The sequence below is a fragment of the Saimiri boliviensis genome, chromosome 12 (genome assembly GCF_048565385.1).
Source record: "Saimiri boliviensis isolate mSaiBol1 chromosome 12, mSaiBol1.pri, whole genome shotgun sequence".
NCBI classification, from domain to species: Eukaryota; Metazoa; Chordata; class Mammalia; order Primates; family Cebidae; genus Saimiri; species Saimiri boliviensis.
Window position 1 is genome coordinate 13410277 of NC_133460.1, and position 14612 is coordinate 13424888.

Below are 14612 nucleotides of genomic sequence, written 5' to 3' on the forward strand. Positions count from 1 at the left end.
ATTGCAATAGAGAGGGAGTAATTCACACAGAGCTGGCTGTGCAGGAGACTGGTTTATTATTACTCAAATCCATCCCTCAGAACATTTGGGGAGCAGAGTTTTTAAGGATAACTTGGTGGGTGGGAGGAAGCCAATGAGCTGGGAGTGCTGATTGGTCAGGGATGAGATCACAGGGAGTCAAAGCTCTCTTCTTGCCCTGAGTCAGTTTCTGGGTAGTTTATTGATCTGGGTGGTGCCAGCTGATCCATCATCAAGTGCAGAGTCTGCAAAATATCTCAAGCACTGATCTTAGGAGCATTTTTGAAAGGGTCGGAATCTTATCATCTCCAGCTGCGTGACTCCTAAACCATGATTTCTAATCTTGTGGCTAATGTTCATCCTACAAAGGCAGTGTAGTCCCAAGACAAGGAGGTCTGCTTTGGGAAAGGGCTGTTACCGTCATTGTTTTAAACTATGAACTATAAACTAAGTTTCTCCCAAAGTTAGTTTGGCCTATGCCCAGGAACGAACAAGGACAGCCTGGAGGTTAGAAGCAAGATGGAGTTGATTAAGTTAGTTCTCTTTCACTGTCTCAGTCATCATTTTGCAAAGGTGGTTTCAATTTGACTACACTTACGCAGCGGAATAAAACCCGTGCTTCTTCCCAGATGCCTACTGTAGAATGTTGTAGACCCTGGATCCTCGGAGGTGAGTGAGGCAGGAGAAAACACCAAGGTCTTCCGTTGCAGGGAATCTGAGGCCAATTCGCGCGGACGTCCCAAAGCTGGATCCAAAGGAAATCACCTGGGTCTGGGGTGTACGGAACCTGAGACCAATTAGTATCAACCGCCTAAAGCTAAAGAAGGGAAAACCCCATCTCTCTTCCCCAAGTAACAAAGGATCAAAGGCCACTCTCCCTGCAGCCCTGGAAAGGAGAGTGACTTGGGGGCCGAGCAGGGACCATCCCTTCATCTGCATAGGACGTCAATTCACTGCGGCCTTTAATTAGCCACAGGCTGAATTCTTCATCTAGATAAGGGGTAGCTGATAAGAACCTCAAACTAAGTACTTAAAACCCAGAAAACTTTGTAACCACTTGCTGGGGCCCACAGCTACCCTGCGGAGTGCCTTCTCACTTTAATACGTCCCTACTTTCACTGCTTTTCATTCCTGCGTTTAATTCCCCTGCTACGTTGTGTGCTTTGTGAAATTCTTCGATCAGAACTCCAAGGACCCAGACAACTTGCAGTCAAGGCCCTCCACCGGTCATAGTAAATCCTGTGTCTAAAATCACACGTTACCTCAGATCAGGGGAAGCAGAAGATTGCCGCTGATCAATATCCCAGGACCTGGAGTCTGCACTTCTGGGTTGCAGTCCTGGCTCTGATAACACCTTGTGTTATCTTGGGTAAATTATGTCGCCTCTCCGACTTCAGTTTCCTCATCTGTAAAATGGAGAAAAGCAATTGTCCTAGAATTTTTCTGAGGATTAAGGGAGGTAACGTATGTAAATCACTTAACAACTGGTAAATGCTTAACAAGTGTTAACTTCTTTTTTTTTTTTTTTTTTTTTTGAGGTGGAATCTCGCTCTGCCACCCAGGCTGGAGTGCAGTGGCGTGATCTCGGCTCACTGCAACCTCTGCCTCCAGGTTAAAGCGATTCCTCTGCCTCAGCCTCCTGAGTAGCTGGGACTACAGGCATGTGCCACCACGCCCAGCTCATTTTTGTATTTTTAGTAGAGATGGGGTTTCACCATGTTGGCCAGGATGGTCTTAATCTCTTGACCTCGTGATCCATCCGCCTCGGCCTCCCAAAGTGCTGAGATCACAGGTGAGAGCCACCGCGCCTGGCCAGTGTTAACTTTTATTACCATTGAGCAGGAGGGGAATGACTGCTTCAGGAAGGGACTCCCTGGCGTTAAGAGCCCAGCCCGAGGAGTGGGAGAAAATAGCTAAGGATTGAGGAGCACTCGGTGGACTGGAGTTGTTAAGAAAATATTCACCCTCCTCCCTTGATGTCAGACTGGGCCAGGGATGGGTTTTGGCCAGTGGAATTCAGGCCATGCAATGGAAGAAGCAGGTGTTCCCCTCAGAGCCTCCAGAAGAAACACAGCCCTGAGGATACTTTGATTTTAGCTTAGTGAGACCCACACTAGACTTCCAGGCTCCAGAACTGTCAGATGATATATTTGTATTGTTTTAAGCTACTGAGTTTGTGATGATTCGTTACAAGGGCAATAGGAAATGAATACAGATGGTAGGTCCATCGTGTAAAAGGAGACCACTCAGGCCCATCTTCTATTTTATTTTGAAGAATTATTATTATTATTTGGGGACAGAATTCCCTGCTGTCGCCCATGCTGGAGTGCAGTGGCACAATCATAGCTCACTGCAGCCTTGACCTCCTGGGCTTAAGTGATCCTCTCACCTCAGCCTCCCGAGTAGCTGAGACTACAGGTATGCACCACCACATCTGGCTAAATTTTTATTTTTTTGTAGAGAAAGTGTCTCACTTGTCGCCCAGTTTGGTCTCAAACTCCTGGCCTCAAGCAATCCACCCTCCTTGGTCTCCCAAAGTGCTGGGATTATAGGTGTGAGCCACCAAGCCCAGTCCTTTTTTGTATTTTCCTATGAGCAGCAACAGGACGCCGGGGTCACCTTCTCACAGTGTATTTATGGTCCAGTCCCTTGGGTGCATTTCCTGCTTTCCAAGAGTGTTGCAAAACTTTTTGTCACTGACAAGAGTCCCCATTTCTCAATAATGTGTTCCTTGTTTCCTCTTGAAGCCTCACCCCCAGTGTCCTCACAGTCCAGATTGTGGTAACAGCCTGTCCAAGGCAGGTTAGCCTTCTGCAATACATTCCCTCCTGTCCTTCAGCCCCGTCTCTGCCTCCTTCTAAAGGCACACTCTCATTTTTATTCTTTGGTTATGGCCATACCTCACTTCCAGGCACCACAATCCGTATGGGGTACTAATTGCTGCATAATGAATTATCTTGAAACAGAGGCTTACATACCAAACATTAGCTTAGTCTGTGGGTCAGGAATTGGAGGTCTCCGGCTGAGCGTCTCTCCTGAGGCTGCAATCGAGGTGGCATCCCGGGCTGCAGCGTCACCACAAGGTTGCTCACATGGCTGTTGGTTGGCAGGGCCCGGGTCCTCGAAGGCAGTTGACTGGGGACAGCTTTTCTTCTCCCACCAGCCTCTCCATAGGGCAGCCCACAACTTGCTCTTCCCAAGAGCTCCTGAGATGAAAACTGTTAGAAAGATGGAACTCACAGGTGCTTGTCATGGAATCTCAGAATTGCCATCCCATCACTTTTGCCACATTCGACATTGGCTAGAAGCCAGCCACTGCGTCTGGCCCAAACTTAGGATGCCACATGAGGACATGCACCCAGGTGGTGGGAGTCACTGGGGACCACCCTGGGGGCTTCCTATCACGAGAGGCATGCCAAGATGCTCGGGACCACCACCCAGGGGCCCAAGTTGGTGCCATGTCTGTGTGTCGTCCCATTTTACAGATGAGACAACAGAGGCTCAGAAAGGCTAAGGAAGAACATGCCTGATGCCCCTCAGCCTCCAGAAAATGGCAAAACCATGATGGTACCAGGTCATCTGGTTCCTGAGCTCTGACTCTTCCACTAGACTCTGTGGGCTTGGTCCGGCCAGGTCATCACCCACTGCCTGCCAACCTGACTCAGTCTCCATTCTGTTCCCTCTCTTCCTCCCCCTTTCTTTTCCACATCTGCCCATCTCTGCCTTTCCATTGGCCTTTCTCACTGTGTCGTCTGTTCCTGTGATTGCTGGCCTCCGGTCGGTATGTCCTTTTGTCTGTGCATCTGCCTAGCCTGGTTGCTCTTTCGTGCTCGTCTCATTATTTCCTCCCGTGCCTCTGTCTCGGTCTCATTTGTGACGTGTCATCTGTTCCTCATCTCCACGTCTGCCGGGTGTTTGGCTCTGTGGGTCTGTGGGTCTCTCTGTCTCTGTGTGTGTCTGTCGTGGGCTTTGCTCGTGTGCCCCTCTCTGCCTCTCTCTTGCCTGCGCCTGTCTACCTGTCACATGGTCCTCTCTCCCCGTCTCTTTTGTACCTATTGCTCCCCACACCCTGCATTCCTCTCTGTCTGTCTCTCCCTCTCTTTGTCCCCATGTTTTTCTAGGGGCATTCCTCTGGACCCTGTCATCTCCCTTCTTCTCAGGCCACAGTGGCTGCCTTTGGTTTTATCTAACCTAAGAGGCAGTTTTGATTATTTATGATGCTCTCACTTCTTAATTGTTATCTTTACACTAACATTAAAAAAATGGGCATTGAGCCCCTACCTGCCGGCGGTGGCAGCCCACCAGCCTGGTCCTCCTGCCTCAAGACCGACGGAACTGCCCTGCTCCTATTTATCAGACTTCGATATCCATCTCCTTTGGAGACCGTCAGCTCCAATGTTACAATCACAGCAATATTAGAATAACAACTTAAAACCAATCATTTTTATGGGGACACACACAGTATAAAAAGACCTGCCTATCTGAGGACACATATAACATCAGCAACTATTGCCCCATAAACCTGTCAGTTAGAGAAACATCCCAGGGAGTTCTTGAACACCATTACCCAAGTTTAACCAGGGAGAGGGAGAGAGAGAGGGAAAGAAGAAGAGAGAGAGGGAAAGAGGACTTTGCAAATCATTTTTCACGGAGGGCTGGAAAAAACATGTAGGCGATCGATTCCAGAGAGAGCCAGTGGATTGACTTTAAATGGCCCAGGGCCAGCCCCAAGTGGTGCTTGGCATATGTCTCCCGAAATTATGGAGGAGGCTTAGAAAGGAGCTGGGGAGAGAAGCACTCAGTATGCGTGACCAGCCCAACTCCCTTTGGTTCCCATTCTAGATTTGATTCCCCTGAATCAGACCCTTAGAGGAAATTTTGTGTGTCGGGTTTTATTAGGAAGCATTTCCAGGGAAAATCAAGAGGAGTGAGGAACTGAGAAAGAGAAAGGAAAGAAGAGGCTATGCCGGGGTGTGGTATCAAGTGACGCCCTGTGGAGCAAAGCTTGGGCTCAATCCTACAGGGGAGCCCCAGCGACTGGGCACGTGACACCTTTTCATTGTCCCAACCCTGGGGAAAGGCAGCCAGACTATTGATTCTCCTGCACCCGTTGGCTAAGGGATTTCACGGTGGTTTCCTGGCTACTTCTGGCTCTTTGTGTGCACAGGTAAAGGGGGTTCCAGCAGCCTGAAGGCCAGCCCCCAGCAAAGGGTTGCATGTGCTGGCTGTTGGGATGAGAGCAGATTGGGAGGCAGTGTGTATAACCATGGCACAGAGGGCAGAGGAAATACAGACAGCAGGTTGACAGCATTTGCCACACATCCCTGGGCAGGGCTTGCATCAGCTTCAATTCTGGGTCTCTGCTGCAATGACTTTACTTGGGATTGGGGTGGACGTTGCCAGAACTTGGAGTTTTTTAGTTGGTGGGCCCTTGACTCTATTAACTGGGAAGTTTCTTCCCTCCGAGGACTCTAGTGCTTCTGGTTCATCCTGAGGCTGCTGGAGGAGTGATGAACATCTTCAGATGCAAACTGTATTCGTCTGTTTTCATGTAGTGGATAAAGACTTACCTGAGACTGGGTGATTTACAAAAAAAAGAGAGGTTTAATGGACTCACAGTTCCATGTGGCTGGGGAGGCCTCACAATCATGGTGGAAGGCAAAAGGCACGTCTTACATGGCAGCAGACGAGAGAAAAAGAGAACCAAGTGAAAAGGCTGTCTTCCCCTTATAAAACCATCAGATCTCATGAGACTTATTCACTACCAGAACAGAATGGAGGAAACCACCCCCATGATCCAATTATCTCCCATCCCACCGGGTTCCTCCCACATTATATGGAAATAACAGAAGCTACATTCAAGATGAGATTTGGGTGGGGACACAGCCAAACCATATCATACACCCTCATGAAGAGGCATTCAACATCCGGCACTCCGCAAGAGCTCTGGCTCACTGGTGCTAAGGCGCAGCAGGCAGAATTCTTGGGCTCAGATAAAACACTCTCCACTGAACTGGCAATGGAATCAGGATGCATCATTTAGCAGCAGCTCTTCCAGAGACCAACTAACCAACCAAACCAGAACGTTGACTTATAAGATGAAGGTGGTAGTGGAAGCAGCTTTCACAGGGTCATAGATTCTCCAATATGGTGCCTTTGTGTAAATTAGAGCAACTGCCTTTTGCTGGTTGGATGGGCACTGCTTGTACAAACACAACTTTGTCACAGAAGACGGCTTCTTTTTGTACAGGTTCAGCTCAGCATCAGATCATGGGATTTGATAAGGGGACTGAGGTGGATTTCAGCCCTCACTCACCGTATCTGCTGGGTGCATTGTGCAGTGTGCACACTGTACAGCATGCATGACAGCCCCGAGCTTTTCACTGATGTGTCTTAGTACAATTCGCAAGGGACTTCAGGCTGTGCACGTCATGAAGTTGGGAGCTGGGTCAGGATTGTTCACCACCATGTCCCCTGGCATGAAATACAGTGCTTGATACAAAGTAGGCATTCAAAAAATATGTGTTGATGAAATGAATGAATGAATATATTTTAAATGGCTTAGGAATTGCTTGGCATATCATGGTCAACAAAGGTTTGTCAAGTGCATGAGTGAATACTCCCGCGTGAAATTCCCACGTGAATTTCCATGGTGCCATAGAAGGAGAGACCATATAGCATGCAAGCTTGAGCTAGCTTTACTGGGTTCAAATTCTCGTCTGCTGCTAAATAGCTGTGTGATCTTGGAAAAGTTACTTCTACTCTCTGTTCCTCTGTTTCATCATCTATAAAATGGGGTTAATAACAGGGCTTACTTTCACAGGGCTATTATGAGGTTAAAAAAGTTCAGTGTCTAACAAGGTACCTAGCAGATAGTAACTCCTTCATAAATGTTAGCTCGTATTATCATTATTGGAGGTGACAGCCTTCTGATGCTCTGTTCTGCTGTGAACTTTGTAGAGAATGGTGTCACTTTCTGGGTGTCATATTCTAAAAAAGACGATGACGTATTTCATAGTTGCTTTGACTCTGAGATCCTCCTGGAGGCTGCTCAAGATATAATTGTTGAATGACCTATGTCCCATAAAAATTGTTCAGAAAGGAGTAATTCAGTATGGGATAAGAAAACTTTTAGGAAGCCCTTTGTTTATTCTTTTTCCAGTCTATTCATTGCTGCATAAACTTCATATTTTGAATACATCAGTTAAAGAAGTGCTCCTTATGCACGGCAGCCCCTCAGCAATTGGTGGGGAGAGATCCACATCCCCAGGAATGAGACCTTATTGGATTTACCCAATTGGCCTAACTCATTCCTCTACTGATGGGCTCAGAGATGGTCGTGTGACCCATGATTGGTTCAGAGATGGGCATGTGACCCAGTTTGAGCCAATGAGACAAGAGATGATGTTGGCTGGAGTTTCTGGGAGGAGCTATTTCCAGACTCCACCTCTTATCTGAGGACATCCCTAGAAGCCTCCGGCAGCCATCTTGTCTCCATAAGGGGATCCAGGCTTGGTTTGGAGCAGCCTCAATTGAAAGCTGGGAGGACACTGACTGACATCGTTGAGCTCCTGGATCAACACCTCTAAAGCTGCTCTCCCATGGCCCTGTCAGTCATGGGAATCAATGAATTCCTTTTATTATCTTAGCTACAGTTGTTTTCTCTTCCCTGCGAGAGGATGGTTTCTAGCTGAGGCATCAAGATCTTCATCTATTCTTTTTTCAATCTATTCCTTATGCTATAAACATTGCACATGGAGTTCATCTGGGCTCTGTGTTTTGAGGCTTTAAAGCCTTGTTTCCCTTCCCTCCCTTCCTTCTTCCCTCCCTTCCTTGTCTTTCTTTCTTGAGATGGAGTCTCACGCTGGAGTGCAATGGCAAGATCTCAGCTCACTGCAGCCCTTCCCTCCTGGGTTCAGGCAATTCTCTTGTCTCAGCCTCCCAAGTAGTTGGGATGACAAGCACCCACCACATGCCTGGCTAATTTTTGTATTTCTAGTAGAGATGGGATTCTGGCCATGTTGGCCAGGTTGGTCTTGAACTCCCGACCTCAGGTGATTCGCCCACCTTGTCCTCCCAAATTTCTGGGATCACAGGTGTAACCCACCATGACCAGCCAAAAGTCTTGTTTCTTGAATGACATTTCTTCTTCTCAATCACCTGTCCTGAATCCACAGGTGCATGACTGCATGGCAAGGCTGGAAGGCTAGTGGGGAGACTGTGTTCCAGAAAATGGAGGGGGAATAACATGGGTTAAGATCTCAAAAATTAGCTACTACACTCTGTGTGTGTGTGTGTGTGTGTGTGTGTGTGTGTGTGTGTGTGTATGTGTATGAAGCACAGCACTAAGCACCTTATCTGTATTATTTCATTGAATTTTCCCAATCTCCTGACAAGTTACTATGATTATATCCCTTAACAGATGAGGAAACTGAGGCCTAGGATGATTTGTCCTCTCTCAAAGCACACACCTAGCAGGTAGCCCAGCTTTGTATTGAACCCAGTGGGCTCCAGAGTGCATGACACCCATTCAGAGCTGTGTCACAGCCTGGTAGTGAGAACCAGTTAAGAAGCGTGCAGGGTGCAAAGTTCTGAAGATTCATATGGAAATTGCATACAGAGTAATTTTATAGACAATTAAATCTGTAAAGATTGGCCAATATATGCACTTAAAGCTGTGTGCAGAGGTAGCTGCCAAGTTTCCTTTCATCTACTGAAGCATTTTTAAACAAAGACGTATGGTCTAACTGGCTGAAGGCTCAGGAGGCTAATTAGAGCATGGAAGGATAGAGCTGAGTCCCAGGAGGTGGCATGGTGAGGGGGACAGGGCTTGGGTTCACCTGCCCCATGGACGCCCTCTCTCAGGAGGCTGTGTGCTATGGTGGAAGCGGCATGGGTTTTGCAGTCAGATTGACCTAGACTGACCAATCCCTGCCCTTCCCCTCACCAACTGTTTGACTCCAGCAAGTACTGCTCCCTCTTAAGCCTCACTTTTCCCACCTGTAAAATGGGACATCTACTCTCTGGGGCTGCTGCCAGGATTAGGCAGTATATTAGTCAGGGTTCTCTAGAGAGGCAGAGACAATAGGGGAGATATATATATATATATATATATATATATATATATATATATATATGTGTACACATAAAGAGGAGGCTGAGGTGGGCAGATCACCTGAGGTCAGGAGATCAGAAGTTCAAGACCAGCCTGGCCAACGTGGCAGAACCATGTTTCTACTGAAAATACAAACATTAGCCAGGTGTGGTGGCAGATGCCTGTAATCCCAGCTATCTGGGAGGCTGAGACCGGAGAATCACATGAGCCATCACACCTGGCCCCGCTGATCTCTTCTTGGGTATGTTTTGTCTCCCCCTACTCCCACCCCATTGCTTCCTTCTCATTCGGTATTAATGTGAGCATGTCTATGTATTCTCCTTTTACATTTGAATAATATCTGTCTCCAGACAGATAATATATGTATCGAGTCCCTTTGTTGTATTTAATTAATGGCCCCAATTCTTCTTCCCTTCTTATATCCATGCCCTTTACCATGCACCTCTTAAGTTCCTCCCACTAGGGATAAAACATGCTTCTCAGTCCAAACTTTGGAACCTGTTTCGGCCATTGGTGGAAGTGACGGCATGCCAGATCTGAGTGTCAGTCTCAAGAGAAATTGCTTGTTCTGTATCTGCCTTCTGCTCTTAGGCCCTCGCCTTGCCCCAGGGAGCAAGGAGGCAGAGACACATGAGCCTAACCAGCAGACCAGCCAGCTCTGACCGTGGCTTGCAGTCAAGTCCCACTGAGCCCAGCCTGAGGTGCTATGGTCCTTGGTTGATTGATACAGTGATACAATCAAATGGTTGAAAGTGTGAGTCTCTCTCTTATCCCTGTCCTTACAATCCAGCTCCTTTCTCCAGAGGCTGCCGGAATGGCCAGTTCCCTTGTATCATTCCAGAGATATTGAGGCACACCAGCAATCCCACGGGTATCTGGACACATTACTCACTGCTCAGGACCCTGTTTTTATCAACCTTATATATATCTCAGAGATCATTTTATATCAATACATAAAGATCTCCCTCGGCTCTTTTATGGCTCTATCGTACCCTGTTGGGTGGATTTACTACAGTTTATTTAACCAGGCCCCTACTGACAGACACTTAGATTGTCCAGTTGTAATTGCCCGATGGGTTCATCTCAGCTGCTGCCCATAAATGACAATGCACTGAACACAGCAGGTTTTTGCAATAGAAAAAGAGTTTAATAAACACAGAGCTGATTAAGCAGAAAGACAGGAGTTTATTATTACTCAAATCAGCCTCCCCCAAAATTTAGAGGCTAGGATTTTAATTTTTTTTTCTTTATTTAACTTTAGGTGCATACTACATCTGGCATTTCTCCTCATGTTATTCCTCCCCCCCGGCTCACTGTCCCTCCTCTACCCCTGCAACTGCCCCCAGTGTGTGATGCTCCTCTCCCTGAGTTCACGTGTTCTCATTGTTCAACACCTTCCTATGAGTGAGAACAGGCGGTGTTTGGCTTTCTGTTCCTGTGTCAGTTTGCTGAGAATGATGGTTTCCAGATTCCCTCCCTCCCTCCCTCCCTCCCTCCCTCCCTCCCTCCCTCCCTCCTTCCTCCCTCCCTCCCTCCTTCCCTCCCTTCCTTCCTTCTTTCCTTCTTTCTTTTTGTTTGTTTGTTTTGCTCTGTTGCCCAGGCTGGAGTGCAGTGGTGCAATCTCAGTTCACTGCAACCTCTGTCTCCTGGGTTCAAGGGACTCTCCTGGCTCAGCCTCCTGAGTAGCTAGGACTCCAGGCACATGCCACCATGCCTGGCTAGTTTTTGTATTTTTAGTAGCGATGAAGTTTCACTCTGTTGGCCAGGCTGGTCTCAAACTCTAGACCTCAAGTGATCCACCCGCCTCAGCCTCCCAAAGTGCTGGGATTACAGGTGTGAGCCACCATGCCGGCCTGTTCTCCCTCCCTCCTTTCTTTCACTGTGCTCTGAGGACATGGCACTGAACTCAACAGATGCCTCCTGCTCTCATGGAGATTATATTCTTCTGGGGGAGTGGGGGGATATTAATAATCCACAAGTGAAATTTAAGGTAATTTCAGACTGTTATGTGCTATGAAGAAAATAAGACCCCAGCAATTTGGGAGGCCAAAGCAAGAGGATCCATCGAGCCCAGGAGTTAGACATGAGCCTGGGCAACATAGCAAGACCTTGTCTCTACAAAAACATTTTTTAAAAAAATTAGCTGGGCTTGCACCTGTGGTCCCAGTTACTTGGGAAACTGAGGCTGGAGGATCCACTTGAGCCTGCGGGGAGGAGGAGGTTGCAGTGAGCCATGATGGTACAACTGCACTCCAGCCTGGGCAACAGAGCAAGATCTTGTCTCAAAAATAAATAAATAAATAAATAAATAAGTAAAAGTAAAGAAGACATGATAATGGAGAGTGTCTGGCATGAGAGTATCCAGGTGGGCAATTCAGATTTTGCAATCAGGGACAGCGTCCCTGAGGAGGCGAACTTCAGGCTAAGGTGAGAGGAAACCAGCCATGGGGAGGTCTCTGGAAAAAGCATTTCAAGCAGAGGGGACGGTCACTGCAAAGGCCCTGAGGTGGGAACACGCTTATTCTATTCGAGGAATAGCAGAAGAAAGATGACTGTGGGAACAGGGGGAGGAGGCGAGGTCAGGAAGGTGAGCAGTGTCTGGGGCATGCAGGATGCCACAGTCCACGGTCAGCGGTCAGTCAGGACCTTACTTGCCCAGGAAAAGCAAATGCTCCTAGGGGTCATTTATCCTTCGGGGAGATGGAGGCACTCTCATTAACTATGTAATAAATAGTCCTAAAATCACACCAAGAAGGCCAGCCTTCACCTCGTCCAAAGCTCAGTCAGTCAGTAAGGCATTAAACATTCAATGGAAACTCCATTGTGCCTGTCGACCTCAGAGCTCTGGACAGGCAGAACGCATGAATCGAACCTTGAAAAGTACTCCTACAAAATCAATCTTGGAAACCGGTGAAGGTTGGGCAAACCTCCTTCCTTTAGCTCTTCTTAGAGTTAGATGCACCCCTTACAAAGCAGCGTTCTTTTTTTTGAAATCATGTATGGACGGGCTCCGCCCATACTGCCTAGATTAAAAGATACTCATCTAGCAGAAATATCCCAAGCTAACTTGTCACAGTACCTATGGTCTCTCCAACAGGTTCAAGACGTCATCCAGCCGCTCGTCCGGGGAGCACACCCTAATCCAATTCCTGACCAAACCGGGCCCAGCCACACTTTCTGTCCTGGTGACCTGGTGTGTGTCAAAAAGTTCCAAAAACAAGGACTCACTCCTGCTTGGAAAGGACACTCCCCCATTCCCTTACACCAGGGGATGTTGCAGGAAACGCCGCCTGCCTAATTAGCAGTGGTCATAATCTATCTGCTTCTCCTTTTAACCAGTCTCTGCTCTCTACCCTAAACCGTCAGTCTCCTACCAGGCACCCAACAATACTTGGCTGGCCTGCACCTTGTGCCTCACCCGCTGCGTCAATGGGACTGACTTGGACCTGTCCCGTGTGTGTTGCTTCGTGTTCTTCCCCAGGTCAGTGTGTACAGCGGACCAGAAGGACGACATCTCATCGCTTCCCCCGAGCTACACCCCAGGTCCCGTGGAGCTGTGCCCCTCCGTGTACCCCTCCTGGCCAGCATTAGCGCAGCTGGGTCAGCAGCTCTCAGCACTGCAGCCGTGGTCAGGGGCGAAACTGGACTAACATCCCTGTCTCAAGTAGATGCCAATTTGGGAAATCTCCAGTCTGCCATAAATATGTTACATACTCAGGTAGAATCCTCAGCTGAAGTTGTTCTCCAGAACCGCTGAGGCTTAGATCTAGTGTTCCTTTCCCAGGGAGGCTTGTGTGCAGCGTTGGGGGAAAGCTGTTGTTTTTATGCTAACTAATTTGTCACTAAAGACACTCTTCAAAGGGTTTGAAAAAAATTAGATAAACGGCAACGGGAGCAGGAGAAGAGTACCCCATGGTACCAAAGCATGTTTTTTTTAAAAATTTTTTTAAAAGATGGGGTTTCACTATGATGGCCAGGCTGGTCTTGAACTCCTGACCTCAGGTGATCCACCCACCTCAGCCTCCCAAAGTGCTAGGATTACAGGTGTGAGCCACCACGCCCGGCTCAAAGCATGTTTAACTGCAGCCCATGGCTAACTACGTTAATAACTGGGCTGGCAGGACCCCTTCTTCTCCTCCTGGTAGGTTTAATCTTTGGGCCCTGTATACTAAACTGGCTCCTTGCTTTCATAAGGCAGCATATAAATTCTGCCAAACTTACGTATCTCAGAAGCCACTACAACTCCCTTGTTGTAACTGAAGAGTCAATGCTTCAACTCCCCCAACACACAAGTGGGGACTGTGATAACCTAACTGACTCTATCTTGGCTGCAAACCTAACAAGCTCTCTCTAGCCTCCCCCTCCCTGCCTCAGCCCCTCAGGTGCGTTGAACGGCTGAGAGAGTTCACACTGTTCACAGCACCTGTAATCATTGTAACCGCATCCTGCCTGTCAAGTCTACCTGCTATTGTGAATATCCTCCTTGGTGATTGATTGTATGGGAAGTTCCCCCTGCCACCCACCTTGATGATTGTATGGAAATATCCTTAGCAACCAACAGTCCTGGGAACCCCCTGCCCCCTGGTCACCAGCTTCTTTATCTAACTTGCTTGTTCTGCTTCTGTAAAATTCCGCTTCAGCTAGGCTCCCCCTCCCCTACCTAAATCAGGGCATAAAGGGGGATCAAGCCCCTTCCTTGGGGCCAAGAGAATTTTGAGCGTTAGCTGACTCTCCATCACTGGCAAATAAAGGACTCTTCATTAGGAACTCAGAGTGTGGCTCTTTCCTTCTAACTCGCTAGGATATAACACAGTTCCCAGGTGGATGCAGTTTGCATTTGTTATTGCTATTTTGACTAAGAAGCATGTGATTGACTTATAGAAATAAAATTTTAGAGAGTCCTTAGGTTACTGAGGCTAGAGTTTCACCTTAGGTGTTTTGTTTTTTTTTTTTTAAATTTTAATTTAAACTTCAATTTTTTTTTTTTTTTTTTTGAGAGTTTCACTCTTCTCGTCCAGGCTGAAGTGCAGTGGTGTGATCTCGGCTCACTGCAACCTCCACCTCCTAGGTTCAAGAGATTCTCCTGCCTCAGCCTCCCAAGTAGCTGGGACTGCAGGCTCTCCTGCCACATCTGGATAATTTTGTATTTTTAGTAGAGAGGGAGTTTCACCATGTTGCCCAGGCTGATCTTGAGCTCCTGACCTCGGGTGACCCACCTGCCTGGGCCTCCCAAAGTGCTGGGATTACAGGTGTGAGCCACTTTGCCTGGCCAGTTTAGGTGTTTTGATAAGAGCCAGAGCTACAAGTGTGTGGGCCAATGTTGTTTATCTCTGGGGGGATGTCTAAGACCTAGATATCTACAAGGCATCACTGGGGCTGATGCCCTTGCTGAAACTCACTGGAGGAATTGCAGTGGCCCCCTGATGAGATGAAGTGAGACTCAGTTTCCTTGGGGGGCAGTAAATTCTAAATGTTGTCC

At 47.8% G+C, this 14612-nt stretch overlaps 1 long non-coding RNA gene across 1 annotated transcript in view; it reads left to right on the forward strand.

The window, feature by feature from the left end:
- The window catches only part of LOC120367355 (uncharacterized), a 156058-nt gene extending 142116 nt beyond the window's left edge, over positions 1–13942 (forward strand). Inside the window, exon 3 of the long non-coding RNA XR_005581741.2 lies at positions 12231–13942. This is a non-coding gene — a long non-coding RNA (uncharacterized LOC120367355). The remainder of the gene's footprint in view (positions 1–12230) is intronic.
- The last annotated feature ends 670 nt before the right edge of the window (positions 13943–14612 follow it).